A 6,498-nucleotide genomic window follows, 5' to 3' on the forward strand; every position below is an offset into this window, starting at 1 on the left:
CTCCATAGTAATTACCCTAAATAAGTTACATGAAGGAATATTCTATGTATTTAGAGGTAATAGTGGTACGAATAAGACTGAAATTTTGAAAAAAAAAAAGAATTTTTTAAAACAAAAAAAAAAGAATCTTTTGACATATAATTTGATTCATTTGCTAGTTGTTCAAAATGTACATATTTAGGAAGAATTTTAAAATAATATTTCTTTTCTTTATCAAAAAAAAAATTCAAAAGCAAAATAGCAACAAAAACAAAATTTTTCAAAAAAATAAAAAAAAAAGGGAAAAGAAAAAAATACAGAGAGTTTTTCTTAAATTTTTTGTTGACCAATAAAAAACAAAAATGAAAAAAAAAATTTAAATCCTAGTCATTCTATGTGGAATAAGAAAAATGTGTGTTCTTGAATTTTTCACCTTTTAGAAAAAAAAATTGATAATAAAGAATACAACCCGAGTTAATCCTCAAAATTCATGACCAATTTGAAGTCAATGTGGTTTAAAATAGAAATTGGTGATTTTTAAAACACCAAAAAGTTAGATTATACTTTGGGAAGTGTAAATTTACTGAAATAACTTTAAGGGTACTTTTGTAATTTGACTTTCTCAAAGTTGAATTTTTTTGAAAACTTTCAGATCATAAAGAATTCTTTTGATGATTTTTTATACACTAAAATCTTATATCACACCTTATGAGGTATAAAATTATCAAAATACTCATTAGAGGTATTTTCGTATTTTGACCTCCTCAAGGTTAAAATTTCACAAAAAGCTCTAGATCATGATTTTATAATATTTGATAATTATAAAATTTTTAAAAACCTTGATTGTACCTCGAGAGGTATAAAATTATCGAAATGTCCTTTAAGAGTAAATTCGTAGTTTAACCTTCTCAAGGTCGATTTTCTATGAAACTTTTCAAATCATGATTTTATAATATTTTATGATAGTTGGAATTACGATAGTATCCCAAGAGGTATGAAATTACTAAAATGCCCCTTAGGCTTATTTTAGTGATTTGACCTAACTGAGGTCAAGTTTTTGCGAAAATTTTCAGATTTTAATTTCATAATATTTCACGATTTTTGGTGTTTTAAAATATCAAAACTGAGCACGAAAATATTGATTTCTAAGAAAATAGCTTAAAGACCAAAAACTTTGCATTAAGGGCAAAATGGTCTTTTTATTAGGTTAAGGGGCTGTAAAAATCAAACCTTGGTAGTGTTTATTCTAGACCATTAGATCATATTAGGAAGGTAAATCCAACAGTGAAGGCTCACACCTTACAACGAAAAAACAAGGATGGAATATGGACCATTGGATGAGCTTTTAATATAAGGGTTAACATCGATTTGAATGGGAGATATTTTCAACATTTTCTTAGCCACCATTCACATTGAAAACCAGAGGAGAGACGGCTAAAAAAAATGTAAAATATAGGGGAAAAGAAAAGAGAAAATAAAAGAAAAGGAAAAAACATGAAAAAAAGAATGAGAGGAAAAATTTTTGGTGCTTGAATTGAAGTTATCCATTCCATATTCATTCTTTGCATTTTCTAACGTCTCCATCTCATTTTTTTTGTTGCATTCTGCATTATATTTCATTGATTTCTTGATTGGTTTTTCAAAAAAGTTTTAGTTTACTTTCCTTGCATAAAAGCTTGAACCAATTTTCATATAACTAATCCATCGTTGGTTTGAAGTTGAAAACCAAACACAAACATTAAAATCCACCTTTGATATAACCAAATTGGAGGTTCAGCCATGGTGTCCTCTTTGTTGGCTAACCTCCACTTGGCCTCTTTGATGTTTTGGTTGTTTCTCAATCTTGCTTGTGTGTTTAAATGATTGATTAGCTTAGATTTTGTACAGATTTTGTTTGGTGAATGAAATATGTGGATATTTGGTTCATGTTTGAGTTTCATATGTTGTCTTTAAATTTTTAGTTTAGTTCATGTTTGATAAATGTTCCTTGGTAATCCAAATGCTTTGTATGATGAATGCATAAGTAAGGGAAGCTTTATGGATGAAATAGAATGAGAGCTTGCTTAAGTAAAATCCATGGAAAGTTCGGCCATTGCATTTTTTTCTCTAACCGAATATGCTTGGCTTGTTGAATATATGTTATTTGGTTCATAATTGATATATGATCTTTTAGTTAAGGGTTCCAAGTTTCCATGTGGCTAGATCATGTTTCAACTGAGCATTTTATTATTGTTTGGATGATATATTTGTTCATAAGGTCTTCAAGTTACACTAGCTCATTTTTTGTTTGATGAAATTGTTACTTTGATTTTCATATGAATCATGGTTGTTTGGATGAAATAAGAATGGAAAAAAAATTTATTAAGAAAATATCATGAAGGTTCAGCCTTGATTGCTTTTGGTTCTTTGATCTACTCCTTTTGTTATGTTTCTATGATGTTTATCAATTTACTCACATGTTTGAACAAAAGTTTCATTGAAAAAATATTGTTTGATGATTGATTTTGGTGGATTTTTTAAGATTGTTTGGTTATGATAAATGATGACTAATGGTGGGACATTCAAACCAAAATTTGAAGTTTTGTATGTTTGATCCATTTTTATTTTGAATTTTTTGCATTACATGTTTCTGTAATTAAGTTTGAAAATATTATATTTTGTAATTATGTTTCTAGATCATGCATTTGGCACATGCATTCATTAATGGCACTTTTGTAATTTTGCATATGTTTCATGTCCATTTCCATAATACCCCAAAAAAATATTTTTGTGAAAACCCAAATCTAAACTACAAACCCCAAATCTAAACCCTAGATTCAAACCTTAAACCTCAAACCTCAAATCCAAAACCTAAACCCCAAATCCAAACGCTAAATCCAAACCCTAACCCCAAATCCTAACCTTAAAACCTAAATCTAAATCCAAAAGCCTAAAAACCATAACCCTAGCCTAAAACCCTAACCAATCCCCAAACTATAAAATCACTCATGCATTTGCATTACATATTATCCTGTCATCACATGCATGCTTATATGATCATGTATTCATATTTTATTCATATTATATTGCCATGCATTTATCATTTTATTATATTCATGCATCTCATGCATTTTTTGGAAAAATTAGTTTTGAAAGGAAAAATGTTTCTAAAATAAGATAATACCTTAAGTAAATATAATCATCCAAAATTTTGCCTAATTACAGGAGGACTCTCGATGATTATTATTTATTAGAGGTGTTATCTTTATTTTGTAGGATAATTTGAGAACCTTTAAATTAGGGATATTTTGGAAGCTCTGCCTAATTATAGAAAAAGTATTTCGATATTTAAAGTATTTTCCCTTTGATAAAAAAAAGTGAAGTTTTGTTTTAAATTTGATTAGATTTGTTTTTTTTTTTTTAAGTTTTGATTATTTTGAGTGAAAAAAATGATTAAGAAAATATCATAAAGGTTAGGCCATGGTAGGATTTGGTTTGGCTGAACCTTGTTTCATGCGTTGATTGCTTTTGGTTCTTTGATCCATGCCTTATGTTATGTTTCTATGATGTTTATCAATTTACTCGCATGTTTGAACAAAATTTTCATTGAAAAAATATTGTTTGATGATTGATTTTGGTGTATTTTTCAATATTGTTTAGTTTTGATAAATGATGAACAATGGTGGGACATTCAAACCAAAATTTTAAATTTTCTATGTTTGATCCATTTTTGTTTTGAATTTTTATACAGTATATATTTATGTAATTAAGTGTGAAAATACCTTAGTTTATAAATATGTTTCTAGACCATGCATTTATTAATGGCATTTTTGTCATTTTGCATGCATTTCATATCCATTTTCATAAAACCTCAAAAAAGTATTTTTGTGAAACCCCCAAATCTAAACCTCAAACTTAAATCCAAACCTTAAACCCCAAACCCAAACCTTAAACTCCAAACCCTAAATCCAAACCCTAAACCTAAACCTTAATCCCAAACCCCAAACCCTAAACCCTAAACCCTAAATCTAAACCTAAATCCTAACCTTAAACCCTAACCCTTAAACTTGACCATACATTCTAAACTTTAAAACCCTAACACTAACCTAAACCCCAAACCAATCTCTAAACTATAAAATCACTCATGCATTTGCATTACATATTATCTTGTCATCACATGCATTCTTATATGATCATGCATTCATACTTCATTCATATTATATTGTCATGCATTCATCATTTCATTATTTCATGAATCTCTTGCATTGTTTTTTAAAATTTAGTTTTCAAAGAAAGATGTTTTTAAAATAAGATAAAAACTTAAGTAAATGTAATCATCGAGATCTTACCTAACTATGAGAGGACTTTTGATGATTCTTATTTATGAGAGGTGTTATATTTGTTTTTTGGAATAATTTGAAAACTTTTAAATTAAGGATATTTTAGAAGCTCTACCTAATTATAAGAGAGTAGAAAAAATGTTTCAATATTTAAAGTGTTTTCGCTTTAATTCAAAAAAAAAGTTTTGTTTTAAATTTGATTTTTTTAAAAAAAATTTGTTTTAAATTTGATTTATTTCTTATTTCATAAAAAAAAGAAAAAAAAGAAAAGGAATTAATTTGAAACATTAAGTAAATAGGACCATTTTAATTAAAATTAAATGATAACATGCAATCAATTGGTACCATCGACATGGTTGGTGCTAATCCTTCCCTATGCGTAACTAACTCCCAAACTTAACTTTGATTTCACAATCCACAAATTTATTCTTTTTCTAAAATTGTTTAAACCCATTTTAAAATTTTTTATTAAAGGTACAAAAAATTTTTGGTGGCTAATCACACCCTAAAAATGATTGGTGGTGACTCCTTATATTTTGTTTTTATTGAAAATATTTTTAATTCTCTATTTTCATAAAGTTTTCCCATTCGTCTGGCTTTCAGGTTAGCTTCCCGAGACTTGAGATGTTGCAACAGCTTGGCAACTCCACTAAGGAGACATTTAAAGAGCAGGCCAAATATTGTTTGCATGTTATCCTTAATTTTGGTTTAATTAATGATCCTAATTAGTGTTTAACCTTAATTCCTTGATTTCTTAAGAAAAAATGAAGAAAATGGAAAAATGAAAAAAATGAAAAAATGGAAAAGTGAAAATGAAAATTTTTGAAAGAAGTGTATTTTACATTTCATGCATATTTTAATTATGTCATTTCATGCATATTGTAAATATGACATTTCTTGTATATTTTAAATATGTCACTTCATACATATTTTTAATTATGTCATTTTATGCATATTTAAATTATGATATTTATTTTATATTGCTATTCTTTATTTTGTTCTTAATATTTGTGGTGCATTTAGAAGAAGGGTAGTTTAGGAAAATGTCAAAGGTTTGATTGTTCCTTCACACACACTGACATTTGCATTTCATGCATAAGCTCTATACCTAGGCTCTAACCCTAATTAGGGGGAAGTAAAGTAGCTATGCCCTAGTAAGGTATAAACCTCCGCAATGACTAGTGAAATACTCCCACTCAAATTAAATCATTTTCGTTTGTAGCTGTAATGGGTGAGGATAAGGCTACCACACTAGTTTGTAATGGATGATGATGTGAAAAGCAATTTTGGAACCTTAGATGTGTCAATTCCCAACCCAACATATAGTGAGCTTTAGGGAGCTAGCCCTAAGTAGAGCCAGGCTGCACATTCTCCATAGAAATTACTCGAAATAGGTCACATGAAAGAACACCTCCTACCTTTCTTATATTCATGTTGCTATTAATTTGATAATTCCATATTTGTTGCTCTTAATAAAAGAAATGAAATCACTAGAAATGAAAAAATTGAAAAAAGAAAAAAAGAAAAAAAGAAAAATCTTTAAGTCACTAAAAATGTGGAATAAAAGAAATTGTTTGTTAATTGATTTTTTGTATTGCATTCTTTAAATTTTAGTACTAATTTTTCTATGTTTTTGTGTTTTCTTTGTTTGTTTGTTTGCTACATGCGTCATCCTTTAAAAATAAACATAAGGGATATACATTCTAAATAATTTGTCAATAGAAGTTCTCATGGCATCTCAAGAGTCTCGAGTAGGATTTTTGACAAGTAAAACATTTTGAAAAGTCAAGGATCAGTCAAAAAACATGTAAGAAATAAAAGGAGACTATTTGACAGATGGGTATGGTTCAAAATTACCAAAGTTGGTTTATCTGGATTTGATGAGAAATGATATGATGGATTTAGAGGGTATTTGGAATTGGTGGAGTCTGAAAATGAAGTAGTCTTCATAGCAAAGTTTGGAAATATTACTCAATTAGTACCATTAAAACCCAATGATTAGATGTTGAAAGCCATTATAAGGTTATAAAATGCAGCATATCGATGTTTCACATTCAACAAAAAAGACTTGAAACCTACCATAGAAGAATATTTCACCTTGTTATGCTTGGAGCTTCCCAAGCCCGATAGAGTATAATGGAAAGCACAGAAATTGACTAATATATGAAAAAATTGGCAAAGATAATAGAGGTCGAGGTAT

Source organism: Durio zibethinus, chromosome 5, assembly GCF_047325235.1.
Source record: "Durio zibethinus cultivar Kanyao isolate XHJ-2024 chromosome 5, ASM4732523v1, whole genome shotgun sequence".
NCBI classification, from domain to species: domain Eukaryota; kingdom Viridiplantae; phylum Streptophyta; class Magnoliopsida; order Malvales; family Malvaceae; genus Durio; species Durio zibethinus.